A 16,750-nucleotide genomic window follows, 5' to 3' on the forward strand; every position below is an offset into this window, starting at 1 on the left:
GAGGTTTCTTTTCTTGTCTTCGGGCAGGAGCTCGACACTATTCTAACACTACAATAGGGCATTGTCATAGGTGGTATTTGATTGCCAGCATGACAGCGGTTTATTTGGAAAGTGAGATGTGTTCATGCCATTAAACTGCAGCACGTGTATGGCAGAGACTCTCGCCAGGATTTGGACGCAGATGATCAGCTTTCTGCCAGGGAGATGTGAGAGGTTCTATGGTGACTTTGAGCATGCGAGGAGGCAAGATGTGTTTCATCACTATTCGGGATTCATGCATATTCATGCACTTGAAGCCTCACATGGTTTTGCAGTGCCCACCAGTTGATTGGCTTTTTACACAGCCCTTGTTTTACATATGCTTTTTTGAGCAGGAAGCTTGCAGTTAAGGGGAAGTCTATTAGAAAGCCTGAGTAAATAACCATTTTCAAGGTCTAGAATGTGGGACAGTGTATGGCTGAAAATGAAAGGAAGTGCAAGGATCTCAAACCTTGAGGAGAAAGACATCTCTCCTCCTCATAGTCTCCAATTCATCTTGTATCCTCTCCTAGCTCTTGTGGAGAGAGAAATTTTTGTCCGAATTTGGGAGCCTCCCATGATGTATCCAATAGGTCTATATTGTGACTACTTCTAGTGCTTCAAATACACCAAGCAATGATATGTTGGAAATCCAAGCATGGAGATCAAGAGGCACTAGCTCTCATTGTGGTTGTAATGTAAAAGTGCTCATTGTGCAAGAATAATATGATGATAATGGGGAGAGAGAGACAATAAGAAAGACACAACTAGATGCAAAATAGATTCATACTTCTTCATAAGAGCTTGTTACATTGTGAGAAAGGTGCATCTTATATAGGCACACAAGTTGTTTGATTACATTATCAGTGATGTTATACTCACATGGGTCCAATCTCACATGGGTGTGGCTACCTCTCTCACAAGGTTACATCTCCCCTTTTCCACAACTTTAGAGCTAGTTCTCATGTTCTTTTCCATGCCTAGCATTTAGTACTTGTTCTTATGCTTTGGACCATAACAATATATGTGCAAGACCACAATATTTTCAACACCCTCTCGTGGTCCAAACATGGCATTCTTTGGCTTATGTGGACTTAGGTTGAGTTTACATCAAAGATCACATGGAAGGACTTGAGTTTTACATCTTGGCTATCAAGCTACTATCCCAAGAAAGCATTGAGTAAAACATCTTGGCTACTAAGCTACATTCCAAGAAAGCATCGAGTCTAACATCTTGGCTAGTAAGCTACTATTTGCTATTCCAAGAATACTTGTCCAACCAGGTACTACTAGAATAGAAAGCTACTAAAACGTTTAGCTTATCAATGTCCAAGATATTAGGCCCTTTGCATTGACCCCCGAATTGAGTTTATCCAAACTCTTCATATTGTTGATGTAGATTCTTCATAGATTGTCATCATGGTGATAGCCCTTCCAAATGGGAGGCCAAGCATAGATAACCATGCTCGATAGCAAGCACATAACTTGACTCCCAAAGGTAAAGCTTTTACCTGAGATAAATCTTGACAATAAAATAGCATAGAACAAGCTAGTGGAATAATCCACTTAGGTGCTATTATTGTCCTCATTGCGTATACACTTGAGTACATAAGATAAGTGGCTTCAAAAAGTAGACATTTGAAATCAATTTGCACAACTTGGTAAATCCTCTTGTGAGATATGATGAGGCTCAAGCTAAGCCCTACCATGTGAGAGCTTGGGTACTTCCAACATCCATGAGTTGTTTTTAGACTTTATTTCTCCATTGGTGTGACTCTCTTCTCCACCTTGTCCTCCTGGAAGACACACAATCACTTGATCTAGAAGCTTTCCTCTTGACCATGTTTGGCCCGAATTGCAATCTTCTGAAAGCTCTTGTTGACTATTGAAATCTTGTGCTCCTTGTGAGAAAAAGGGCTTAAAGTGGGCTTTAATGTGAATGGGGTGGATAAGCATTAAGGTTTTAAGACCTTAATGAAAAGCTTAACTATGAATTGAATGTTGAAAGAGTGTGCCTGGTGCTATTAATCTCGCTGATGGAGCAAAGTGTTGGGAATAAAGACCTCATGCCTTTTAAATGTGCTCGGATGTGAACACACCCTTAGCACTTGTACTTACACACATATATATCTATCTAAAAACCTAAAGGTACACTCTCGTCATTGTACCTACAAATGTGCTCACTCTCGACTCTGCTCTATCTCACTCTCTCTGTCTCTCATTGCGTGTAACGACTGTCTGTCTAGATCTCCATGCCTAACCCGTCACTACAAATTAGTATTAGAGCTGCGGTTGAGGCGTTTGTGCCTCTTGGAGTTCGAGCAGGACACACGAGCAAGTCGTGAGTTGCAGAAGGTCCAGTATGGACCATGGCGACAGCAGGCATGTGGCAGGCTGTGCGAATAGGCAACGGCCTGATATGGGCGATAATCAGTTGAGCAAGGAGAAGGCCTACAGCATCACAGCGAACAAGACTGACGAATAGCGTGATGAGCAACAGCTGACGTGCAGCGACTGGGCGACTGCGTGACAAGTGTGAGCAAGCGGGCAGGCGTCGTCAGTGTCACGCGATGCTTGGCGGGTCAACAGACCCGTCATAATTTTTTGAATAAATCAATTTATTTTTTTGAAATTCCTTTTGCTCACTGATGGGCATTCACCTGCGGTCTTCCATTACTTGTGGGGTACTAGATCTCTTGGATTGCTTTATGCCAAGGGGGGACCACTACAGGTTTATGCTTACAGTGATTCTAATTGGGCTGGTGATTATGATTCACGTCACTCCACTGGTGGCAATTGTTTCTTTCTTGGCTCGTCTTGCATATCTTGGCTTAGCAAGAAACAGTCCACTGTTGCCACATCGTCATGTGAAGCTGAATACAGGACAGCTTTCACTAACACAGTTGAATGCGTATGGATTAGACGCTTGCTAGCTGATCTGGATGTATCTGTTACGGAGCCTACTCCTTTGTTCAATGACAGTCAGAGTGCCATTGCAGTGGCACGGAACCCAGTGTTTCATGCACGCACGAAACACATTGAGATACATTATCACTTTGTCAGGGAGAAGCTACATGCAGGTGATATCAGCCTTGTCTATTGTCCTACGACTAGTAATGTGGCAGACTTCTTCATCAAAGCTCTTCCTCGTGACAAATTTGAAGCATTTTGCAATGCTTTAAATTTAATCTCCTTTGGTGGCGGATGATCCTTGTACTCTTGATCACCCTTCACTCCAGGGGGGTTTGTTGAGTATTTCACTCATGCCTCACATACACCTATGCTCACATAGGAGTGTCGGTGATCGGTAGGACACTGGGGCACTTTTTACTCTCGGTAGGAGAGGTTTTTTCCCCTAGACTTATGGTATTATTTCGTATGTGCTTATGACACACACTTACGGGCACTTATCGTGTTTGGGTGTGAACACCCCCTACAATCCTAAGGTTTAAGGGTTGTACCTTGTACTTTCAGCTTACACTTTTCAGTCTATTGCATTTGGTGTTGTGCTTCACTCTCATACTGTCTACTGATTTTTGTGTTGAGCTATGATCCTGCCTTCTTCTCACATGCCTTTGATTGACATGCATCATCAAAATTTCCGACCTTTTGGCAATGGTGATAGTACCTGTTCTTTTCGGCGACATTTTGCCAACTTGGTTTTAATCTTTGAGGTGAGTTACTTTGTTTCTTACTACTTGAATTAGTCTTGGGTGGGTAATTGGGAGTGTGAGATGACTTGTTGGATAAAACTAAAGTATATTTGTAGTATTTTTTTCATGAACAAAGGTATTTGATCATCAATTGACTTGGGTAAGCGAGTGGTGGCGGATTCAGTGAGCAATCGCCTATACCCAACCAACTTGAGAGTCAAATCATCCCTCTTAGTGATTTTGAACTCTTGGGACTCATGATTATGGTTGATATGTTGTGTACAATTGTTAATTGTATAGCGGTCGATCAGATGTGCTCAATGCTTAGATGCAAGGCTAAAGTTTTGGAGTTGAGAGTGAAATTTGGGCATAAGACCCTGCATCAACTCGATTATGGCTATGGTAATTTGGTCTTCCAAGTGTGAGCTATGTCATATGAGAACTAGTGGGGGTTAGTTTCCCTTGAACAAGTTTCCACAAGCCTTGGGAATCCAAGACATGCTTCATAAATGGTAAAGGTAGACTTTTTGAAACGAGTCTTATTTGTAAATGTATGCTTGGCCGATGTAGATGGATGGATGGCTTGATAAGGAGAGGGATAGGTGGGTGGCTTATGATAAAAATGGGGGTAACTAGGTGCTACATGAGGCATCAAAGTGTGTGGCATGGTTAATCTATATGTGTGCACTAAAGGAGATGATTGACTTGTGGATGGTCCACATGTCGAAAGGGTGTAGGAAGGTCCACTAAGTATTGTCATTTTGGCAAACTGTATGGCCACTTGGAGAATGGGCGAGTAGGGTGGGGCTTGAGACATGTGGATGGGATATGCCTACGTATATGTCCCCATGGATTGTAGGGTTGGGGGATAAACCTTGACCATGGGTGCATCTCCACCACCTAGACGTGCAAAAGAAGAGGACCTAAAGGGGTAGGATGTATCTATCTTTGAAGATCCCCATAGTGTGATGTGTGGCTGGGCAGGTGGAATGATGAATGGTGATGTGGAAAATGGTGTGAATGTAGATGTGGGTGTAGTAGAGAAGGGTGGGATTTGAAATCGTGGTGAGGATGTAGTAAATATGGATAAATGATTTTGAAATTGAAATGATGATGATGATGTTTGAAATGATGATGCACCAATTTCATTCTGACTTTAAGAAACAAAACTTGAAGGAAAATAGAAGGAAAATCTGAGTTTTGTTTATATCACCAACATCTTGCAAGAAAGTAGAAACATTAGAAATGAAAACAGAAGTAAACACTTGTGTACCTTACACCGGAGTGAAATGAGGGGAAGTAAATGAAGGTTTGTATTCCATGTCTCTCTCCTATGGGATGGCCAGTCCCCTCTGGAAGTTCTGTCCTTTCTACAAAATCACTAGCCTTGTGTGCATTGCTTGACAACTAGTTTGGTTATATAGCAGTAGCACCCATGATGAAAAGTAGGTGAATCCTTCAAATTTATGCTTTAGAAGATATATCCACATGTATTAGAATAGTCATCCACTATAAAAAAAAAAAGTGTAGAGTAAAGTATGATCCAATTAATGCATTTTCCAAAAAAAAATTCAATTGTCGTTAATTTTATAAATCAGAATCTGGTGAAACTTCACCCATGTGTCGGCATCATAATAACTCATGAAAATTAAAAAGATGATCCCATCAGAAGCATTAGTGACACCTAGCTAGAGGCTTGCATGTGGGGTCCTGAATCTAGGGAGAGCCTGCGACCAAGTGTCCCTGAGGCTTCTGATGGGGCCTTTTTTGTGGTTGATAGTCCACGGATAAAATTTCAAGTCAATTTAATCATTGGTTATATTTTTTCTAAAATTTGGATACATTAATTCAAGTTTATGGATTTTTAAAAAGTTTGCGGGGAGATAAAAATGTCCTAGATTGGGGTCATATGATGGGTATCTCCACTATCCACCATCCAAATAAGAGGTGGTGTATTTGGTTGGGTAGAGTGGATCGCTTTTAGGAGGTAACTCACAAATGTGGACTAAGCTTGCAGCCTCTCTCTCCACGGAGACGAGGTGGGCCTCATGTCCAGCAGACTAGTCAGACATGTCCTCTAGATTTGAGAACAATACTGGTTGTGATGGCCAAGTGATTGGTGATGGTAGTGTGGATCTTGCCTTGCCACTTATTAGAAGTAGATTGAGCAATGGAAGCGTAGAAAATTGGTGTAATAGACATCATAACACAAGAGAAAAGAAAAATGAGAAACATTGCAAAGAAAAGAACATTGTGTTGGGTTTGACTCATGCCTATGCTCATAGAGGAGTATCGGTGATCTGTAGTAGGACACTGAGGGGACTTTTTACTCTCCTTACGAGAGGTTTTTTCTCTCAATCATATTATTTCCTCTTTTGTGTGTTTATGTAACACAGTTCGGTCACTTACTATACTTTACACCTTTTGGGTGTGGACACACCTTAACAACCCAAAGGTCTAAGGGTTGTACTTTGTACTTTTACTTACACACTTGGGAATTGCATCATAAGTCGATGTGTGTCTTCACAGTCACTCTCTCTATTATCTACTGTGTGCTTTCAGCTGAGAATTGCCATCTCGCTTCTTTCATTTGGTATCAGAGCTCAGACTTGTCAACTCCTATTCACCATCACTTCTCATACTATTTAGTTCTGCACTGATCTTGTTCCCAACTTGTAGTTAGCGCCAGTAGCTTTGTCGCCAACTCCAGTTGTTGATTGCAGGCTCACCAGGTCCACCAACAACCAATGGTATTCACATTTCAAAGGCAACATGTATATTTTATTATTTTATTTGCAAAATTTGAGCTACAGCAAGGGGGTTTTGCTTGAGGAGGGCATTTCTACTCTTGGAAGTGCTTTTGGGCACAAACATTGCAAGGATAGATTAGATGACACTAACTATTCTCTATGGTCCCTCATGATGAAGATTGTGTTGATTGCAAAAAATCTTTGGGAGTATGTTAGTGGTGAAAAAGTTCGTCATGGAGTTGTGGCTCTTGCAACACCTTCCCAAGGAGGACGTGATCAAAGGCTAGCCAGTTTCCCAAAGAATAGTTGCACAAAAGGCTTGGGACACTCGAGATGCTCAAGCATTGTCATTGATTGCATTGGCAGTTCAGTGCTTCATTGCTCAAAGAAGACAAACTTGATGGTTTGAACTATTCATTGTGATCATGTAAGGTGGAGTGCATACTTGACACCTTCGATCTTTGGGCTCTTGTTTCGGATTCCATCCCTTGTCCTATAGAGGATCCAACAGATGGACTTCTATGGACTGTGCAGCCTTGTGGGATTGGCTCAACTCTTGAGCCCAATCCTTTCTCTTTATGTGCTTGTAGGATTCTGTCCTTTTGCATGTTCATAGGCTGAAGACCACAGCGGAAGTGTGGAAGAAGCTTGCATCTTTGTATCAGTACAATACGTTTGCCCACAAGATTTCCATTGAGAAGAAGTTGCAGATGTTGTGTCTTGATGATTCCTCCTCTATGAAGGGGCACATCATGAAGATGGAGGTCATGAGAGGTGAGCTTGCCTCTCTTGATTGGATGAAATCCTTTGAAGACATGGGTATGATTCTTTTGACTCAGCTGCCATCTCCTCAGTTTGATGTCTATTCTCGAGCCTTACATTGAGGACCCGCGAGACACTCTTATGGGAGGAACTTTCATTACTTGTCTTGGAGCATGATGAGTGACTCAGAGAGGTTGGGGCCAGTGGTTCTGGCTGCACCTAGGCATTTACTGTAGGTATAGGTGGAGGAAAGAAGAAGAAGGCACATGCAAGGACAAGAAGCAGGAGGACAAGGAGAAGAAACCCAAGTGCCCACACTATGGGATGGATACTCATCCTGAGGAGAAGTGTTAGCAAAAGTATTTCCCTTTGAAGCCAAAAGAGAAGGATTTGAAGGTTGTTGTGGTGACGACAGAGTTTGTCTTTGTGCATGTATTGGAGGAGGATACAACTTTTGCTTCTTCCGCTCAGGAGAAGCCTTGGCTCATTGACAGTGGGGTCTCTTCTCACATGACCTACAGACAGGATTGGCTTCACAATTTGAGTGCTAGAGGGGGCATAGTAATCATTGGTGATAACTTTCTCGTTTCAGTTCATGGAGTGGTGACTGTTCCTTTGTTGCCAGATAGGCAGTCTTCTTCAATCAAAGTTCTCTATGTATCGGATTTAAGTTTTAACCTATTGTCTATTCATGGTCTTACACGGCTTGGTATCCATGTGGTATTTACATAGGATGCAGTGACAATGGAGGATGCTTCTACAAGTGCCATTCTTTGGATAGGATCCTAGAAGGGTGGGCTTTACATGCTCACAGCCTTAGTGGCAAGTTCTTTCCATGAGCTTGGGCTGCTTTGGCATGCTTGTTGGGGGTAAAGGCACCTCCGCCTAGCCGCCTGTGTATTACTACACTGACAGTCACCCCCACTGTACACTATAGGTGGCGGGCGCCCATCACCGTTACTTTATTCTTTATTCTTTTAGTGATAGTTTGAATAAAGGAAGGCCCGGTCACACATTGTGACTGTTGGAGTTCCCATTTCTTGTCTCTCTCTTTCTTGCTCTTGCTCTCCCGCCATAGCTCTCGCGTGTAAGCTTCGATCCTTCTCACCTTTCAACTGGTATCAGAGCTCGGCTTCCTGACTCTTGAGCTTGGCTCGTGGCATTCTCAGCTTCCCACCGACTCCCCACTTGCATTGGGTCTCCTTCTTGGCAGCCATAGCTCATTCTCTTGAGCTCTCGTCACTCCCGGACTTCCCGAGCTTCTTCCCGGTCTATTGAGGCACCATCAGGACATTGACATTGAGGTATTGCTTCATTATTTCAGAGTTTTATTTCAGTCCACAGGTCTAGGTAAACAAGGTAACCACCATTGAAGCTTGCAACCTTCATATCTCTTTGCCACTAGTTGTGGGCTGCTAGAGGCTTGTTCCAAGGCCTCTTTGGCTCATGTTTGAGCTCTCCAACCTCTCCAAACCTGCCACGTGGACCAGTAGGAGTAGCAGCATCATCATGCAAATTTGCGCCTGATTCTGGACAGATCTCATTCAACCACTTTAGCTCCAGCTCCAGCTTGGCATTAAGCACTTGTTCGGGCTCCATTTCAAGCTTTTTGCACATGTATTGATACTTGGCATTGATCCTTGGAGATTAAGCATTGGTTTGGTGGCTGAAAACAGTGTTTCAGGACTGTTATAAACAGTCTACAGACATTTGATGCTAGTGCTACATTCACAGTTTATGCCTATGCTTGTTTGGGCATGACTACGTAACCGGTTTGATGCCTATTGCATCCCGATTGATTGGGGGATTGAAGCTACATGTCATGCTATGATTTTGGCCTGATTGTAGGGCTGGAAATACACAGTTTATAACAGTAAATGCATGCTGAATACTCTTGGGCTGAAGCTATCTTTCATGCTTTGATATATGCCTACTGGTTCCGGGTGTATGTCTTGGGTTATGCTATGAGGTATTGATCATCAAGGGATGACTTCAACTTGTCATTGGATCCGGATGCTTTTGGAAGCTTGAGCTTATTTTAGCCCGCACTTATTGACATCGGTCTATGCTTGACAGTTGTCAGTGCTTTGATAGTTATATGCTCTTTGGGTACATGCTTACCCGACGCCTACGGTTTGATGCATTTGTCTTGGCACAGTGTACCATGTACTTGTTGAGCTTTAGTGCTCTCTGAAGACTTGGCTTGGATTTTCATTTGCTATTCCGGAATTTTGTATTGGATGTCATTTTGGTTGTCAGAGATCTTTATTGGGATGTATGTTTTGCTCATGGATGCTACCTACAATTGCTTTGTAGCCATCATGCTCTTGGGATGCTATTGAGACATTGTCTTGGTTACCTGTCTTTGGTACTTTGACTTGGTTTGATTGAGCTGTTGAGCTCGTTTATCCGCCTTTTGTGCCAGTGGGAGCATCTTGTATGCTTGACTACTGACATTGAGTAGGAGGTTTATGCTATTTGAACATTTTGCAGATACTTGAGACTTTGGGATCTCTTACATTTAAATGTTGCATGGTTCATGCACTGATATCTTGGAGTTACTTTTGACCTGAGATTGGACTTTGCACTCTTGTGAGCATATACCTACTGGTGTCAGGTCTTGCCAGTGTTATGTATACTTTGCCCTACTGTCCAGGGGATATGCCTACTCACTGACGGATGCTTTGGTGACATGTTTGGGTGTTTGCTTAGGGTCTTGATGACTGTTTGGTGCTGATTTATGCCCGTTTATGGCTGGTCATGTCTTGACTGTCATTTATTGACTTGGTGCAGTGATTTGGTTAGCAATTGACTCTCACAGTACCCTGCTGTCATTTATTATAGCAAGCATATAACTCCGGACTGACATGGATTTTTCATGTTGAAATATTCTGAAATGGTGTACTTTCACTAGTACTTGGTGGGCAACAGCTTTGGTTACACTTTTCTCGCCATTTTCTCTCGATTTTGGTGATTTTTTTGGTCATTTTCTACAGTAAACAGCAAGCAGTTTTTTGAATTGTCTGCAATTTTCCAACCTGCATTATGGCGAATTGGTCCACTGATCATGCTATTTTTTCAACATCACTAAGCTTGATGGCACGAATTACTCTTATTGGAAGAGCCAGATTTGGCAGGTGTTGGTGCAGAAATCGCAGATCAAACCATTGAGGTTGAGCGGGCATCCGCATGCAACTATGCCAGATGAGGAATGGCTTGAGCTTGATGAGTTATGCAAGTCCACTATTGTATTATCTCTCACAGAACAGGTTCATTACAATGTATTTGAGGAAGAACAGAGTGCATGGCAATTGTGGAATAAAATCAAGAACCTCTATGACAAGAAAAGTCCAGCAAGTCAGATGTATTGGCTGAAGTAGCTTATGGATCTGCGCATGAAGGAGAATGTGACTATGTTTGCTCACTTGAGCCAGTTCCATGCTATACTCAAGAACTTGACTTCGCAGGACATCACTTTTGCAGAGGATGTCACTCCTCTTTTCTTGCTTGGTACTCTTAATGAGTCATGGGATGTATTCCGCACTGCATTATGTGCCTCTACTGCTACCTTGAAATTATCTGATGTTAAGAGTGCTCTTCTGTAGGAAGAGGTTAACCGTAAGAATTTGGATGCCTCTTGTATGTCGCATGCTATGACAGTTAGAGGCAGGAATGATGGATATGGAAAGCATGGCAGTGGCAGTGGCCGTGGACGGGATTCTCAGAAATCTCGGTTCAAGTCTCGTGGGAAGTCAAGTAGCAAATCCGTGGCAGGAATGCAGATGTTACTTGTCACCATTGTGGGAAAAAGGGTCATATTAGGCCACAATGCCATGAACTGCGCAATGAACGACGCAAAGATAAGGAGAAAGACAAAGTGCAGGATAAGTCTTCTGATCTCAGCATAGTGCCTGCAAAGTTCAGTGTTAAAATTAAAGAGATCAATGTTATGCAGCTTGAGGATGTTGATGATGATTATATCCTTGCAGCTTCTTCTAGTGCTTCGCAGATGACAGAAATACACTCTATGCATGCAGTGTTGGCTCTTGGACTCAGGTGCATCCTTTCATGTGATACCTCGTCGAGAGTGGTTTCATTAATACCGTATTGTTTCGGATTCTGTGCGCTTGGGTGATGACAGTCTCTTGATATTGTGGGCGTTGGTGATGTTAGGCTGCAATTTCCTTCTGGCAACAGTTTTGTTTTGCAGGATGTACGTCATGTACTTGCTTTGACACGCAGTCTCATATCAGCTGGACAGCTTGATGACGCAGGTTATCATGTATCTTTTGAAGACTCTGCATGGAAGATCACTCGTGGCAGGCTTGTGATTGCGAGAGGTGCTAAGGCTGGCAGCGTCTATCCCTTGATTGTATCCGCTTCTTTCCTTGATCATGTTTTGTCTGTGGGTTCTATCCCACATGTATCTCTTTGGCATGCCCGTTTGGGCCATATGTATTTGAAGAGAATGGAAATGCTTTCTGGTTTGCAATACTTACAGCCCCTTGATTATGCATGTTTTGATTCATGTGAGCATTGCCTTTATGGCAGGCAGACTAGATCTACGCATAAGAAGTCTGGTAGGCCACGCATGAGTGAGCCCTTGGCATTAGTACATTCGGATGTTTGTGGGCCCATGCTTTGTCAGTCTATGGGTGGTGCAAAGTATTTTGTTACTTTCATAGATGATTTTTCACGGAAAGTTTGGGCTTATCCCATTAAGCTGAAATTAGATGTCTTGGCTGTGTTTCAGAGATGACGTGCATTGATTGAAACCAGTCTGGGTATAGGCTAAAATGCCTAAGGACAGATAATGGGGGTGAGTATGTCTCACGTGCTTTTGAGCAGTTATGTGATAAGAGGGGTATCAAGTGTCAGTTGACTGCCCCCTACACCGCCCTCCCAGAATGGTTTGACTGAGCGGATGAATAGAACCATCCAGGAGCATGTACGTAATATGCTTAGCCATGTAGGTCTACCACAGAGCTTTTGGGCTGAGGCAGTTAGTACAGCTGTGCATATCATAAACAGATCACCTTCTAGTGGTTTGGACTTCGAGGTTGCAGAGGAGGTATGGACTGGAAAACCTCCCTCTTATGCGAATCTCCGTGTCTTTGGATGTGAGGCATTTTGCCATGTGCCCAGGGACAAGAGAAGTAAGCTGGATCCTAAGAGTGTCAAATGCATTTTTCTTGGTTATGGGGATGTAGGCGAGATGGGTTACCGTCTCTGGGATCCACAGGCGCGAAAAGTCATCCGCAGTCATGATGTAGTCTTCCATGAAGACAAGATGCATAGGCAGCCTGAGAGAGTTGTTGAGATCAACAGGGCCATATTTTAGGAGCCGAGAGCTCCCGCATAGCCAGTTGGACAGCCTACAGCTGCAGCAGATGCTCATGGTCAAGGTGTTGAGAGGCAACTGGGCAGGCAACAGAGCTTGCCGTGAGACGGTCTGCTAGAGACAGACATCCACCTGATAGATTTCAGCCCTCAATGCATTATGTCTTGGTTACAGATGCAGGAGAGCCTCTCACTTATGATGAGGCTATGCGCAAGGGTGACAAGTAACTCCTGGGAGAGGGCTATGTAGTCTAAGATAGACTCCTTGCATAAGAATGAGACTTGGGATTTGGTTTCCTTGCCTAAGGGAAAGAAGGCTTTGCCATGCAAGTGGGTGTACAAGCTGAAAAGTACCCCTGGACACCTCAAGCCAGCATACAAGGCTAGATTGATAGCAAAGGGTTTTAAGCAGGAGCACGATGTGGACTTTGATGAGGTCTTTTCTCCTGTGGTTAAGATGATCACCCTGCGCTTAGTCTTGGCTTTGGTTGCTCAGCTTGACAGCTTTCTTACATGGATGTCAAGACGGCTTTCTTACATGGGGACTTGCATGATGAGATTTATATGGAGCAGCCTAAGAGCTTTGTAGAACCTGGTAGGGAGCACCTAGTATGCAAATTGAAGAAAAGCCTTTATGGCTTGAAGCAGGCACCTAGGGTGTGGTATCATAAGTTTGATGCCTTTATGCAGTCACAGGGCTATAGTAGGAGTGCTATGAATCTGTGTCTTTACACGAAGAAAGCCCGTGATGGTTCTTTATTGATTTTGGTACTCTATGTGGATGATATGTTGATAGCAGGGAAAGCTCATGATGAGCTAGATGCTCTTAAGACTTAGCTCCAGAAGAGCTTTGAGATGAAAGGTATGGGATAGGCCTCACATACTTGGTATGCGCATTAGACGCGACAGGCATCAGGGACTCCTCTACTTGTCATAGAGGGAGTATATTCATAAAGTCCTTGAGCGCTTCCGCATGCAGGACGTAAAGTCTATTGGCTGTCCATTGCTTTCTTATGTGAAGGTATCACAGGCTGATTGTCCGCAGACAGATGAGGAGAGGGCCGAGATGGCCAAGATTCCCTATGCATCCGCAGTGGGTAGTCTTATGTATGCAATGATAGCTACTCGTCCAGATATTGCCTTTGCAGTTGGTGTTGTGGCACGCTATATGGCTACACCTGGCAAGAAGTATTGGGATGCCGTGAAGGGTATCATGAGGTACCTGAAGGGCACTTCAGATTTGTGCATATGCAATGGCAGCCAGGATACAGGAGTCGTGGGATACACCGACTCTGATTATGCAAAACATGCAGATAGTAGGAAGTCCACTTCCGGCTATGTATTCAACTGTGCTGGAGGTACTGTTTCTTGGATGTCTAGGGTGTCCAGGGTGCAGAAATGCACGGTCCTTTGTACTACAGAGGCCGAGTATATTGCAGCCATTGAGGCTTGCAAGGAGGCCATTTGGTTGGGTCGTTTGGTTGCTGACCTTGGTATTGATGCTATCCCTACATTACATTCGGATTCTATGGGTGCTATCTAGTTAGCCAAGAATCCGGTCTTCCATGCGAAGACGAAATACATTGAGGTGAGGTATCACTTCATACGTGGGGTCGTTGAAGACAAGTCTGTTGACCTTGTCAAGATCTCGACTGACCAGAATCCTGCAGATTTGCTCACGAAAAGCCTCTCTACAGAGCGCTTTGCCTCCCTCAGGAGGTTGATGGACATGGGACGAGATGACGTCTTTCCTTATCCTGTTGTACATGTGTACATGTTGTACTGTCTTTTTTCTTTTTTCTTTTCACTCCTTACTAGGGCAGATTCGCCTTTAAGTGGGAGGTTGTTGGGGGTAAAGGCGCCTCCGGGATAAAGGTGCCTCCGCCTAGCCGCTTGTGTATTACTACACTGACAGTCACCACCACTGTATACTATAGTTGGCGGGTGCCCGTCACCGTTACTTTATTCTTTATTCTTTATTCTTTTAGTGATAGTTTGAATAAAGGAAGGCCCGGTCACACATTGTGATTGTTGGAGTTTCCATTTCTTGTCTCTCTCTTTCTTTCTTGCTCTCCCGCCATAGCTCTCACGTGCAAGCTTTGATCCTTCTCACCTTTCAATGCTCCTTATGGTCATCTCAATTTTGACGCTATACGACGGGCTTCTTGGAAGAAGATGGTGGAGGGACTTCTTGACTTCCCTCCTATTCACACTTTTTGCCCCAGCTATTTTAGGGGAAAGCAACATAGGCAACAAAATCTCGAGGTTGCCACTAGGAGGGCTTGTTCCCGGTGCTTGAGTTGGTTCACACTGACCTCTGCAGCCCAAAGGGCACAGACTCCCTCAGGAAGACCAAGTATTTGATGCTGATTATTGATGACTTCAGTTATTATATGCAGCCTTATTTTTTGGAGTACAAGAGGGAGGCGTACTCTCAATTCAGTGAGTGGAAGGTGTTTATGGAGAGACAAATTACTTCCAAAGTTTGTGGGGTACGAGCAGATTATGGTGGAGAGTTTATTTCTCAGCTCTTCTCAGTTTTACAGGGATCATGGCTTTCGGGTGGAGTATACCCATTCCAACATACCTCGGAGAATCGTGTGGTGGAGCATGCGAATCAGACCATGCTACAGATTGCCTGATTTATGTTGGAGCATTGGGTTCTTTCTTATTCCGTTTGGGGTGAGGCGGTGGCTACTGTGGTTCACATCTGCAACCGTTCCCTGACTTTTGCGTTATAGGACATGACTCCCTATGTGGCTTTCTTTGGTCAAAAGCCCTTCGTGCCTCACTTCTGCATCTTTGGATGTGATGCATTTGTCTATATGGACAAGAAGAAGAGGAAAACGAAGCTTGACTTGAAGTCGAGGAAGCTTATCTTCGTGGGCTATGACACTACCACGGAGGGCTGTCGACTCTACGACTTGAAGATACACCACCACCACAATCATCTTCCCCCATCCCCTTTAAAGTACATTATGTTTTCATCTCTTTCCCTACCTCTTCTTTTTTCGAGAAGATCCCTTCCCTCCCCATCATTTCCTCCACTCTTTTAGCTCTTCATCAGCTCTAACCCACTAGCTTGCGATACTACTATGAAGGGATTAGACCACCAAACTACCAAGAAGATAGCCGATAACCACCAAGAAGGAGCATAGCCACCAAGCTAGGGAGAGAGCTGCTAAGAGAAAGATAGAGCCACTAGGAGTAAGAAGCAAGAAAGAAGTGGTTGTCATACAAGATACTAATTTATTATAGAATACCTCTCAACCATTAAGCTTTTGGAGGATATTTTTTGTTTCACAACCTCCAGGTTCTCTTGTGTACAGAAAGGAGGACCATGTCTACAAATTGCGGAAGGCCCTCTATGGCTTGAAGTAGGCTCCTTGTGCTTAGTATACAAGAGGATTGATCTCTTCTTTCTATAGAGTGGCTTCCATTGATCAGCTCATGACTCCAACCTATACTTCAAGGTTGAGGGTGCTATGTGTATTTTGCTCATCCTATATGTGGATGGTCTTATTATTACAAGGAGCTCTACTCAAGAGGTTGATTGTACTTGGGAGATTTTGCGATACGAGTTTGACATGACGGATCTTTGCACCCTACATTTCTTCCTTAGCTTGGAGATTTATCAAATGGCATAGGGCATTTTTATTTCATAGCACAGATACATTTTGAAGCTTCTCTCAAAGTTTGGTATGGCCAATTGTTGGCCTATTTCTTGCCCCATGGACCTAGAGTCCAAGCTTTTGGTAGTCAGAGCTCTCTGTACCATTGCCACCCATTCTAAGTGTTTTGTTGGCTCTCTCATCTGACTTATTCACGCTTGGTTGGATATTCTTTTGTTGTGACATTGTTGTCTTCTTTCATGAAGACTCCCACTCAAGAGCATTGGAGAGCATCCCTATGCGGTTTTTGTCATTTATAGGGGACTCAATCCTACAGGATCATGTATGGAGAGGGGGTTACTCTCTTTGGTTGGAGTGATTTGGACTGGGTAGGTGATGTGGATTCTAGACAATCCACTACAAGGTATGCCGTCTCCCTTGGATTAGGCGTTATCTCATTGAGCAACAAGAAGCAACCTATTGTGGCTTTTTCTTCTACCGAGGCAAAGTATCGTGCCTTATGTTCTATAGCTATGGAGGCAGTTTGGCTTCACCGCATGTTGGTAGAGATTTGTTTTCCTTATCTTGGACCTATGGAGGTGCGTGTGGACAACTA

At 43.6% G+C, this 16,750-nt stretch overlaps 1 protein-coding gene across 5 annotated transcripts in view; it reads left to right on the forward strand.

Moving 5' to 3' along the window:
* LOC148039941 (uncharacterized) overlaps nt 1-16,750 on the forward strand; it is a 153,013-nt gene that overhangs the window by 72,035 nt on the left and 64,228 nt on the right. The window lies entirely within an intron of this gene.

The sequence above is a fragment of the Lygodium microphyllum genome, chromosome 2, assembly GCF_053477565.2.
Source record: "Lygodium microphyllum isolate KBCC chromosome 2, Lygodium_microphyllum_v1.1.10, whole genome shotgun sequence".
NCBI classification, from domain to species: domain Eukaryota; kingdom Viridiplantae; phylum Streptophyta; class Polypodiopsida; order Schizaeales; family Lygodiaceae; genus Lygodium; species Lygodium microphyllum.